The following is a 13,666-nucleotide window of genomic DNA, read 5'->3' as shown; positions in this document are numbered from 1 at the left end:
GGGTGGCTTCCCTGGGCGCACTGGTTGGTGAGCAGCACAGTCTCTTGCATTTTCTGGGCTGTTCCCATGTTTCCTTCCTCACTTTCCCTGACGGTATTTGAACAAGACGCATTTTACTAAAGGATCCGCGGATTGAGGGGCCCCACAACAGCATAGATGCAGTGGATGGTTTGTTCCAGATTCAGGCTTGTTTCCGGGGAGAAATCCTGACAAATTCAGAAGAAAGGGAAGCTGCATTCAGTTGGGATGTAAATATGTGAAATGCTCAGTCTCAGGACCTTCTAGAAGAATGAGCTGGGACCAGAGACCGAGGTAAGGGCACAAAACTGTCCCCCACATCATATGTGCTTTTTAAAAATTTAATGGTTATTTTCCCAACATGGTGAAGTAATTGGAAACTAGAGAAAACCTGGTAGCTAGGTATAATAAACCTTACGTTATTTTTCAATTTAAGTTCCAGTTAGTAAAGATGCAGTGTAGTATTAGTTTCAGGTGTCCAATATAGAGCAACACTTCCCACACATCACCTAGTGCTCATCCCAAGTGCACTTCTTAATCCCCATCACCTGTCTCACCCATCCCCCACCCCACTGTGGAAACCCTCAGTTTGTTTCCTAGTTGAGAGTCTGTCACTGTCTCCTTTTTCCCCCTTTGTTTTGTTTCATTTCCATGTGTTAGTGAAATCGTGGTATTTGTCTTTCTCTGACAGGTTTATTTTACCCAGCATAACATTCCCTCGTTCCATCCACCTTGTTGCAAATGACAAGATTTCATTTTTTTACGGCTGAATAATATTCCATTCCATATACTACATCTCAATTTATTCATCAGTTGATGGATACTTGGGCAGTTTCCATAGTGTGGCTGTTGTAGAAAATATTCTTATAAACATCAGGGTGCATGTACCCCTTTGAAGTATTATTTTTGTATTCTTTGTGTAAATACCTCTTAGTGAAACTGCTGGATGGTAAGGTAGTTTCACTTTTCATTTTCACTTTTTGGAGGAATCTCCATAATGTTTTCCAGAGTGGCTGCACTAGTTTGCATTCCTGCCAACAGTGCAAGAGGGTTCCTCTTTTCCCACTTCCTTGGCAACACCTGTTGTTTCATCATTCATTGATTTTAGTCATTTTGACGGATGTCATTCTGACAGATTGTACTTTTGAGTTGTATTTCCCTGAAGATCAGTGTTGTTGAGCATCTTTTCATGTGTCTCTAGGCTGTCTGTATGTCTTCTTTGGGAAAATGGCTATTCATGTCTTCTGCCCGTTTTTAATTGGATTTCTCATTTTTTGGGTGGTGTATAACTTTATATATCTTGGATACTAACCCTTTATCAGATGTTTTGAAATTATCATTCTGTAGGTTGCATTTTAGTTTTGTTGATTGTTTCCTTGGTGACAGAAGCTTTTAATTTTTATGAAGTCCCATTATTTTTGCTTGTGTTTACCTCACCTCAGGAGATATATCTACAAAGAATTTTGTACAGTCAATGTCAAATAAGATACTGCCTGTGTTATCCTCTGGGATTTTTATGGTTTCAGGTTTCACACGTAGGTCTTTATCCATGTTGGATTTATTTTTGTGTATGTTGTAAGAAAGCGGTCCATTGTTGTTTTTGTTTTGTTTTGTTTTGTTTTTGCAGGTTGCTGTCTAGTTTTTCCAAAACCATATGTTGAGGAGACTTTTTTAAAGTTTCTTTATTTATTTTTGAGAGAGAGAGACAGAACATGCAGAGGAGCGGGGGAGAGAAATGGAGAGAGAGAATCCCAAGCAGGCTCTGCCCTGCCAGCACAGAGCATGACACAGGGTTCAAACTCAAGAACCCTGAGATCATGACTTGAGCTGAATCCACAATCAGACGCTTCAGTGAGTGAGCCACCCATGTGCCCCAAGACTATCTTTTTTTCCATTGAATATTATTTCCTGCTTTATTGAGGATTAATTGACCATACAGGTGTAAGTTCATTTCTAGGTTTCCATTCTATTGATCTATGTGTCTGTTTTGTTTTGCTTTGTTTTGTTTTGTTTTCGCCAGTACCATACTATTCTGATCTGTACAGCTTTGTAATATAACCTAAAGTCTGGAATTGCGATGCCACCAGCTTTGCTTTTCTTCTTCAAGTTTGTTTTGGCTATTTGGGGTCTTGTGTAGTTCCATACAAATTTGGGGATTATTTGTTCTAGTTCTGTGACAAATGTTTTGTTACTTTGCTAGGGATTTCATTAAATGTGTAGATTGTTTTGGGTAGTGTAGACATTTTAACAGTATTTTTTCTTCCCATCCATGAACATGGAATGTATTTCCATTTCTCTGTATCATCTTCCATTTCTTTCATCAGTGTTTCATAGCCTTTAGAGTACTGGTCTTTCACCTCTATGGTTAGGTTTATTCCTAGTATCTTATGGTATTTGATATGGTTAGGTTTATTCCTAGTTTCTTATGGTATTTGATGCACTTGTCAATGGGATAGATTCCTTAATTTCTCTTTCTGTTAGCTCATGATTGGTCTATAGAAATGTAATAGATTTCTGTACATTGATTTTTGTATATTGTCCCTTGCTGAATTCGTATATCAGTTCAGTTTTTATGGGAGTCTTTCATGTTTTTTGTATAGAGCATCATGTCATCTACATATAGCGAAAGTTCTACTTCTTCCTTGCCGATTTGGATGCATTTTATTTCTTTTTGTTGTCTGATTGCTATGGCTAGGACTTCCAGTACTGTGTGGAATAACAGTGGTAAGAGGGGACATCCCTGACTTGTTGCTGACCTTAGAGGAAAAGCTTTCAGTTTTTCCCCATTGAAGCTGACATTAGCTGTGGGTTTTTCATAGATAGACTTTATTATGTGCAGGTATGTTGAGTCTCAGTCTACTTTGCTGAGGGTTTTTATGAATGGATGTGACATTTTGTCAGGTGCTTTTACTGCATCTGTTGACGGCATCATATGGTTCTTATTCTTACTTCTATTAATGAGGTGCATCACGTTGATTGGTCTGTGAATGTGGAACCACCCTTGCAGTCCAGGAATATATCCCACTTGATTTTGGTGAATGATGCTATTAATGTATTGTTGAATTTAACTTGAAGTTTTTTTAATGAGAATTTCTGCATACATGTTCATCAGGGTATTGGCCTGTAGTTTTCTTAAAAACATTTTTTAAACATATTTTTAATTGTTTATTTCCTTAGAGAGAGAGAGAGAGAGAACACAAAAGTGAGGGAGGGGCAGAGATAGAGAGAGAGTGAGAATCCTGAGTAGGCTCTGCACTGTGAGCACAGGGTCCAGTGTGGGGCCCAAATGCATAAACTGCAAGATAATGACCATCCCGAAATTAAGAGTTGGACACTCAACCAGCTGAGCCACCCAGGCGCCCCTGCAGTTTTCTTTTTTAGTGGAGTCTTTATTTGTTTTGGTATCAGGGTATGCAGGCCTCATAGCATGAATTTGTAAGTTTTCCTAACTTTTCTATTTTTGGGAATAGTTTGAGAATATTACCTCTTCCTTAAATGTTTGGTAGAATTCATCAGTGAATCCATCTGGCCCTGAACTCTTGTGTTGGGAGAGATATTTCTTATTACTGATTCAATTTCTTTCTACTTTAAGATTTTCTGTATCTTCCTATTTCAGTTTTGGTAGTTCATGTGTTTCTAGGAATCTATCCATTTCTCTCAGAATGTCCACATTTTTTGCATATAGTTTTTCATAATATTCTCTTCTAAATGTATTTCTGTGGTCTCAGTTGTTATTTCTCCTCCCTTATTTGTGATTTTATTTCTTTGAGTCCTTTCTTCTTTTTGATAAGTCTGGCTATGAGGTTATCAATTTTATTAATGTTTTCAAAGAACCAGCTCCTGGCTTCATTGATCTGGTCTAGTGTTTTTGTTTTTGTTTTTGTTTTTTTTGTTTTTTTAGTTTCTATTTCACTTATTTCTGTTTTAATCTTTATTATTTCCTTCCTTCTGCTGTCTTTAGGCTTGGATTGTTCTTTTTTCTCATTCCTTTAGTTATAAGTTTGGATTATTTGAGATTTTTATTTTCAAGGTAGGCTTTTATTGCTCTATACTTTCCTCTTAGGACTGCTTTTGCTGCATTTCAAAGATTTGTACCACTGCATTTTCATTTTCATTTGTTTCAATGTGTTTTCTGATTGAGGTCTTGGTTGACCTATTCTTGTTAGTAGCATGTTGTTTAACCCCCATTATTTGTGGTCTTTAAAAAAATTTTTTTAACGTTTATTCATTTTTGAGAGACATGAGAGAGACAGCGCGAGCAGAGAAGGGGCAGAGAGAGAGGGAGACACAGAAACCAAAGTAGGCTCCAGGGTGTGTGCTGTCAGCACAGAGCCCTATGCAGGGCTTGCACTCATGAACCGTGAGATCATGACCTGAGTTGAAGTCGGACACTGAATTGACTGATCCACCCAGGCAACCCCTTTAGTTAGTTAGTTAGTTAGTTAGTTAGTTAGTTAGTTAGTTAGTTGTTGACCTCAGGTTTCCTAGCTTTGGGTCACAAAACATGCTTGGTCTGAGCTCGTCTTTGTGTACTTGTTGAGGCCTGATTTGTGACCTAGTATGTGATCGATTCTGGAGACTGTCCCATGTGCACTTGAAAAAAATGTGTATTCTGCGATTTTAGTATGGAGTGTTCTGAATATATGTGTTCAGTTGGTCTGGTCCAGTGCGTCATTCAAAGCCATTGTTTCCTTGTTGATTTTCGGTTTAGAGGATCTGTCCATTGATATGAGTAGGGTGTTAAGGTCCCCTACTATTAGGTTATTATAAATGAGTTCCTTTATGTTTGTTGTCAATTGTTTTATATATTTGGTGCTTGCATGTTGGTTGCATAAAGTTTACAATTGTTGGCTCTTATTGTTTGATTGTCCCCTTTATTATGAGATAGTGTCCATCTTCATCTCTTGCTAGTGTTTTACTTATTTTTTTAATTTAAGTTTTAGTTGACATATGGTGCAATATTGGTTTCAGGAGTAGAATTCAGTGATTCATCACTTACATACAACGCCTAGTGCTCCTCACAACAAGTGCTCTCCTTGATACCCATCTCCCTCCATCAACCCTCAAGTTGTTCTCCATAATTAAGAGTCTCTTGTGGTTTGTTTTCCACTCTGCTCTTTTCCTGCCCCCTTCCCATGTTTCCATCTTTTTTGTTTCTTAAATTCCACAAGTGAAATCATTTATTTGTCTTTCTCTGATTGACTTATTTTGCATAGCATGATGAATTCTAGCTCCATCCACATCATTGCAAATGGCAAGATTTCATTCTTTTTGATGGCTGAGTAATATTCCATTGTGTGTGCACGTGTGTGTGTGCATGTGCATACACACACATGCGCGCACACACACCACAACTTCTTTATACCTTCATCAGTTGTTGGATATTTGGGCTCTATCCATAGTTTGGCTCTTGTTGATAATGCTGCTATAAACATTGGGGTGCATGCAATTTCACTTTTAGGTATTTACCCAAATCGTACAAAAGTACAGTCTTGAGTTGAAAGTCTGTTTTGTCTGAATGAAATATTGCTACTGGCTTTTCTATGACATTATTGGCATGATAAATGTTACTTTATGCCCTCACTTTAAATCTGCAGGTGACTTTAGGTCCAAAATAAGCCTCTATAGACATCATATAGATAGGTATGTGTTTGTTTGTTTCTTTTTTTCTTTTTTGGTCCATTCTGACACCCTATCTGATGTCTTTTGATTGGAGCATTTGTCCATTTACATTCAGAGTAATTATTGATAGGTATATATTTAGTACCATTTTATCATTTGTTTTACCACTTTTTCTTGATGTTTTCTCTGATCCTTTCTTAGCTGTATCACTTTTGGTCTTTCCTTTCCACTCAAAGAGTCCCATTTAAATATTCTCTTCTTTTATATGTTATTACATTTATTTATTTATTTTAAATATATATATTTTTTTAATTTAAATCAAGTTACTTAACATATAATGTAACACTGTTTCAGGAGTAGAATTTAGTGATCTGTCAATTACATAAAATACCCAATGCTCATTCCAAGTGCCCTCCCTAATGCCCAGCACGCATGTAGCCCATCACCCTATTCAATAAACCTCAGCAACCCTCAGTTTGTTCTCTGTATTGAAGAGTCTCTTCTCGTTTGACTCTCTGTTTGTGTCTTATTTTTGCTTCCCTTCCACTATGTTTGTCAGTTTTGTTTCTTAAATTCCACAGGTGAGAGCAATCGTATATTTGCCTTTCTCTGACTTCTTTCACTTAGCGTAATACAGTCTATTTCCATCCACATTGTTGCAAATGGCAAGATTTCATTCTTTTTGATTGTGGAGTAATATTCTTTTGTATATACACATACCACATCTTCTTTATCCATTGATCACTTGCTGGTCATTTGGGCTCTTTGCATAACTTAGCTATTGTTGATAATACTACTATAAACATTGGAATGCATATGCCCCCGTGAGTCAGCATTTGTGTATCCTTTGGATAAATACCTAGTAGTGCAATTGCTGGGTCATAGGGTAGTTCCATTTTTAGTTTAATTTATTTTTTAAATTTTTTAATGAATCTCCTTCAATTTTCCAGAGTGGCTGCGCCAATTCTCATTCCCACCAGCAGTCCAAAAGGGTTCCCTTTCTCTGCATTCTTGCCAATATCTATTGTTTCCTGAGTTGTTAATCTTAGCCATTCTTAGAGGTGTGAGGGGTATCTCATTGTGGTTTTGATTTGTATTTCACTGATGATGAGTGAGGTTGGGCATCTTTTCATGTGTCAGCCACTTGGATGTCTTTTTTGGAAAAGTACCTATTCTCGTCTTTTTCCCATTTCTTCATGGGATTATTTGGTTTTGGGTGTTGAGTTTGATAAGTTCTTTATTGGGATACTAACCTTTGATATGTCATTTGCACATATCTTCTCTTATTCTGTTGGTTGCCTTTGAGTTTTGCTGGTTGTGTTCTGTGCTGTGCTGAAGTTTTTTATCTTGATGAGGTCCCAAGAGTTCATTTTTGCCTTTATTTCCCTTGCTTCTGGAGACATGTCAAGTAAGGAGTTGCTGTGGCAGGGGTCAAAGAGGTTGTTGCCTATTTTCTCCTCTAGGATTTTAATGGTTTCCTGTCTTACATTTAGATCTTTTATCCATGTTGAGTTTACTTTTGTGTATGGTGTAAGAACATGGTCCAGGTTCCTTCTTCTCCTTGTGGCTGTCCAGTTTTCCCAGTTCAATTTGCTGAAGAGACTCTTTTTCCATTGAATATTATTTCCTCCTTTGTCAAAGATTAGTTGTCTGTCATAGATCTGTCTAAAGTTCTCTCTTGGCCAGCAAGAAAGCAGATGCAGGATTAAAATGCAGAAGATGGCTAATGTCCAGGAAAAGACAAGAGCCCCGAATAAGGGTCCTTGCCCTGTTTTTATTAGGATCAGACGGCTTATAAACATGGTGATGGACATGCACAAAGAGACAATGAAACTGTGAACATTAACTCATGGGCGTGAGGGAAAGGGGGTCTTGAAGATATTCGGGATTAGGGGTTGGGGTTAATAGAAAACAAAATCCTGGCCCAGGCAGCCGGGTGGATTATTGTTGACAGCAGATGTGAGGCACCACCTCTGTTTATCTTAGCTAGCCTAGGGGATGAAACAGAGAAAATAACCTCAGGGTTAACAAGGCACCTTTTCTTTTGTTAATCAGCTCCCATCTCGGCAGCATCACCCACAGAGCAGTGGTCTATAACCCCAGTTACCTTTTTACCTAATTTAGACCTTTCTTCCTGTGAAAGCAGTTTTCTGCTATAGTGTAACTTTGGGGGTGGGGGGCGCTTCTGCCCTGAACACCTAATCTTATTTATTTTATGTACCTATGTTCTATACTGGGGCCTTTGCCCTGCCCTCTCTATACTGGGGCTTCGGCTCTGCCTTCCCCATACTTATTTACCTAATCTTGTTTACCCAAACTTGGGTGTGAGCATCCTATGGCTTTGTAATTCTTTATGCCTTGTTAAACCATTGGTGTAAGCCCAGGGTGTTTCAAAGCTTATTCCCAACAGTTGTCCATATGTTTGAAGGTCCATTTCTGGGTTCTCTATTCTGTTCCATTGATCTGTGTGTCTGTTTTTGTGACAGTACCATACTATCTTGATGATTACAGCTCTGTAATAGACCAAAAAGTCCAGAATTGTGATATTTCCAAGTTTGTTTTTCTTTTTCAACATTCCTTTGGCTATTCGGGGTCTTTGCAATACATACAAATTTTAGGATTGTAGTTCTAGCTCTGTGAAGAATTCTGGTGTTATTTTGATAGTGATTGCATTGAATGTGTAGCTTGCTGTGAGTAGTATTGACATTTTAACAATATTTGCCTTTCTATTCCATGAGCATTAAAAGTTTTTCCATTTCTTTTTTTTTAATATGAAATTTATTGTCAAATTGGTTTCCATACAACACCCTGTGCTCATCCCAACAGGTACCCTCCTCAATACCCATCACCCACCCTCTCCTCCCTCCCACCCCTCATCAACCCTCAGTTTATTCTCAGTTTTTAAGAGTCTCTTATGGTTTGGCTCCCTCCCTCTCTAACCTTTTTGTTTTCTTCCCCTCCCCCATGGTCTTCTGTTAAGTTTCTCAGGATCCACATAAGAGTGAAAAAGTATGCTATCTGTCTTTCTCTGTATGACTTATTTCACTTAGCATAACACTCTCCAGTTCCATCCATGTTGCTACAAAAGGCCATATTTCATTCTGTACCATTGCCACGTAGTATTCCGTTGTGTGTATAAACCACAATTTCTTTATCCATTTGTCAGTTGATGGACATTTAGGCTCTTTCCATCATTTGGCTATTGTTGAAAGTGCTGCTATAAACATTGGGGTACAAGTGCCCCTATACATCAGCACTCCTGCATCCCTTGGGTGAATTCCTAGCAGTGCTATTGCTGGGTCATAGGGTAGATCTATTTTTAATTTTTTGAGGAACCTCCACACTGTTTTCCAGAGTGGCTGCACCAGTTTGCTTTCCCACCAACAGTGCAAGAGGGTTCCCATTTCTCCACATCCTCGCCAGCGTCTATAGTCTCCTGATTTGTTCATTTTAGCCACTATGACTGGAGTGAGGTGGTATCTCAGTGTGGTTTTAATTTGTATTTCCCCGATAAGGAGCGATGTTGAGCATCTTTTCATGTGCCTGTTGGCCATCGGGATGTCTTCTTTAGAGAAGTGTCTATTCATGTTTTCTGCTCATTCCTTCACTGGATTATTTGTTTTTCAGGTGTGGAGTTTGGTGAGCTCCTTATAGATTTTGGATACTAGCCCATTGTCCAATATGTCATTTGCAAATATCTTTTCCCATTCCGTCAGTTGCCTTTTAGTTTTGTTGATTGTTTCCTTTGCAGTGCAGAAGCTTTTTATCTTCATGAGGTCCCAGTAGTTCATTTTTGCTTTTAATTCCCTTGCCGTTGGGGATGTGTCAAGTAAGAAACTGCTGCGGCTGAGGTCAGAGAGGTTTTTTCCTGCTTTTTCCTCTAGGGTTTTGATGGTTTCCTGTCTCACATTCAGGTCCTTTGTCCATTTTGAGTTTATTTTTGTGAATGGTGTAAGAAAATGGTCTAGTTTCATCCTTCTGCATTACATGTTGCTGTCCAGTTCTCCTAGCACCATTTGTTAAAGAGACTGTCTTTTTTCCATTGGATATTCATTTCTGCTTTGTCAAAGGTTAGTTGGCCATACTTTTGTGGGTCTAATTCTGGGGTTTCTATTCTATTCCATTGGTCTATGTGTCTGTTTTTGTGCCAATACCATGCTGTCTTGATGATGACAGCTTTGTAGTAGAGGCTAAAGTCTGGGATTGTGATGCCTCCCGCTTTGGTCTTCTTCTTCAATATTACTTTGGCTATTCGGGGTCTTTTGTGGTTCCATACAAATTTTAGGATTACTTGTTCTAGCTTCGAGAAGAATGCTGGTGTAATTTTGATTGGGATTGCCTTGAATGTGTAGATGGCTTTGGGTAGTATTGACATTTTGACAATATTTATTCTTCCAACCCATGAGCACAGAATGTTTTTCCATTTCTTTATATCTTCTTCAGTTTCCTTCCTAAGCTTTCTGTAGTTTTCAGCATACAGATCTTTTACATCTTTGGTTAGGTTTATTCCTAGGTATTTTATGCTACTTGGTGCAATTGTGAACGGGATCAGTTTCTTTATTTCTCTTTCTGTTGCTTCATTATTAGTGTATAAGAATGCAACTGATTTCTGTATGTTAATTTTATATCCTGTGACTTTGCTGAATTCATGTATCAGTTCTAGCAGACTTTTGGTGGAGTCTATAGGGTTTTCCATGTATAATATCATGTCATCTGCAAAAGTGAAAGAAAGCTTGACTTCTTCATGTTTGCCAGTTTTGATGCCTTTGCTTTCCTTTTGTCATCTGATTGCTGATGCTAGAACTTCCAACGCTATGTTAAACACCGTGGTGAGAATGGACATCCTTGTCGTGTTCCTCATCTCAGGGGGAAAGCTCTCAGTTTTTCCCCATTGAGGAAGATATTAGCTGTGGGCTTTTCATAAATGATTTTTATGATGTTTAAGTATGTTCCTTCTATCCCGACTTTCTCAAGGGTTTTTATTAAGAAAGGATGCTGAATTTTGTCAAATGCTTTTCTGCATCAATTGACAGGATTACATCGTTCTTTTCTTTTATTAATGTGATGTATCACATTGATTGATTTGTGAATGTTCAACCAGCCCTGCAGCCCAGGAATGAATCCCACTTGATCATGGTGAATAATTCTTTTCATATGCTGTTGAATTCGATTTGCCAGTATCTTGTTGAGAATTTCTGCATCCATATTCATCAGGGATATTGGCCTGTAGTTCTCTTTTTTTACTGGGTCTCTGTCTGGTTTAGGAATCAAAGTAATGCTGGCTTCATAGAATGAGTCTGGAAGTTTTCCTTCCCTTTCTTTTTTTTTGGAACAGCTTGAGAAGGATAGGTATTATCTGTGCTTTAAATGTCTGATAGAATTCCCCTGGGAAGCCATCTGGTCCTGGACTCTTATTTGTTGGGAGATTTTTGATAACTGATTCAATTTCTTTGCTGCTTGTGGGTCTGTTCAAGTTTTCTATTTCTTCCTGTTTGAGTTTTGGAAGTGTGTGGGTGCTTAGGAATTTGTCCATTTCTTTCAGGTTGCCCAGTTTGTTGGCATATAATTTTTCGTAGTATTCCCTGATAATTGCTTGTATTTCTGAGGGATTGGTTGTAATAATTCCATTTTCATTCATGATTTTATCTATTTGGGTCATCTCCCTTTTCTTTTTGAAAAGCCTGGCTAGAGGCCTATCAATTTTGTTTATATTTCAAAACGCCAACTCTTGGTTTCATTGATCTGCTCTACAGTTTATTTTAGATTATATGTTGTTTATTTCTGCTCTGAAAGTTATTATTTCTCTTCTTCTGCTGGGTTTGATGTGTCTTTGCTGTTCTGCTTCTATTTCCTTTAGGTGTGACATTAGATTTTGTATTTGGGATTTTTCTTGTTTCTTGAGATAGGCCTGGATTGCAATGTATTTTCCTCTCAGGACTGTCTTCGCTGCATCCCAAAGCATTTGGGTTGTTGTATTTTCATTTGTTTCCATATATTTTTTAATTTCTTCTCTAATTGCCTGGTTGACCCATTGATTCTTTAGTAGAGTGTTCTTTAACCTCCATGCTTTTGGAGGTTTTCCAGACTTTTTCCTGTGGTTGATTTCAGGCTTCATAGCATTGTGATCTGAAAGTGTGGATGGTATGATCTCAGTTCTTTATACTTATGAAGGGCTGTCTTGTGACGCAGTATGCGATCTCTCTTGGAAAATGTTCCATGTGCACTCGAGAAGAAAGTATATTCTGTTGCTTTGGGATGCAGAGTTCTAAATCTATCTGTCAAGTCCATCTGATCCAATGTATCATTCAGGGCCCTTGTTTCTTTATTGATCCTGTGTCTAGATGATCGATCCATTGTTGCAAGTGGAGTATTAAAGTCCCCTGCAATTACCACATTCTTATCAATAAGGTGGCTTATGTTTGTGATTGTTTTATATATTTGGGGGTTCTTATATTCGGCACATAGACATTTGTAATTGTTAGCTCCTCCTGTGGGTATACCCTTTAATTATTATATAATGCCCTTCTTCATCTCTTGTTACAGCCTTTAATTTAAAGTCTAGTTTGTCTGATACAAGTATGGCGACTCCAGCTTTCTTTTGACTTCTTTTGACTAGCATGATAGATAGTTCTCCATCCCCTCACTTTCAATCTGAAGGTGTCCTCAGGTCTAAAATGAGTCTCTTGTGGACAGCAAATAGATGGGTTTTGTTTTCTTATCCATGCTGATACCCTATGTCTTTTGGTTGGAGCATTTAGTCCATTTACATTCGGTGTTATTATTGAAAGATAGGTATTTAGAGTCATTATGATGTCTGTAGGTTTCATGCTTGTAGTGAGGTCTCTGGTACTTTGTGGTCCTTGCAACATTTCACTCACAGAATCCCCCTTAGGATCTCATGTAGGGCTGGTTAGTGGTGACGAATTCCTTCAGTTTTTGTTTGTTTGGGAATACCTTTATCTCTCCTTCTATTCTGAATGACAGACTTGCTGGATAAAGGATTCTCAGCTGCATATTTTTTTTCTGTTCATCACATTGAATATTTCCTGGCATTCCTTTCTGGCCTGCCAAGTTTCAGTAGATAGGTCTGCCACTAGTCTTATGGGTCTCCCTTTACATGTTAGGGCCTGTTTATCCCTAGCTGCTTTCAGAATTTTCTCTTCATCCTTGTATTTTGCCAGTTTCACTATGATACATCGTGCAAAAGATTGATTCAAGTTACGTCTGAAGGGAGTTGTCTGTGCCTCTTGGATTTCAATGCCTTTTTCCTTCCCCAGATTAGGGAAGTTCTCAGCTGTGATTTGTTTAAGTACACCTTCAGCCCCTTTCTCTCTCTCTTCCTCTTCTGGAACTCCTATTATACGGATGTTGTTCCATTTGATTGCATCACTTAGTTCTCTAATTCTGCCCTCCTACTCCTGGATTTTTTTATCTCTCTTTTTCTCAGCTCCTCTTTTTCCATAATTTTATCTTCTAATTCACCTATTCTCTCCTCTGCCTCTTCAATCCGAGCTGTGGTCACCTCCATTTTATTTTGCACCTCATTTATAGTATTTTTTGGCTCCCCCTGACTATTGCTTAGTCCCTTGATCTCTGTAGCAATAGATTCTCTGCTGTCCTCTATGCTTTTTTCAAGTCCAGCGATTAATTTTATGACTATTCTTCTAAATTCTTGTTCCGTTTTATTGCTTAAATCTTTTTTGATCAATTCGTTAGCTGTCGCTACTTCCTGGAGTTTCTTTTGAGGAGAATTCTTCTGCTTCGTCATTTTGGATAGTCCCTGGGGTGGCGTGGAACTGCAGGGCACTTCCCCTGTGCTGTCTGGTGTAACTTGTGTTGATGGGCAGGACCGCAGTCAGACCTGATGTCTGTCCCCAGCCCACCAATGGGGCCACAGTCAGACTGGTGTGTACCTTATCTTCCCTTCTCCCAGGAGCAGGACTCACTGTGGAGTGGTGTGGCCCCTGTCTGGGCTACTTGCACACCGCCAGGCTTGTGGTGCTGCTTTGATGGGATCTGGCGTATT

Source organism: Panthera leo, chromosome E3, assembly GCF_018350215.1.
Source record: "Panthera leo isolate Ple1 chromosome E3, P.leo_Ple1_pat1.1, whole genome shotgun sequence".
Taxonomy (NCBI): Eukaryota; Metazoa; Chordata; class Mammalia; order Carnivora; family Felidae; genus Panthera; species Panthera leo.
The sequence above is the reverse complement of the archived record's forward strand: the minus strand, read 5'-3'. Positions refer to the sequence as shown.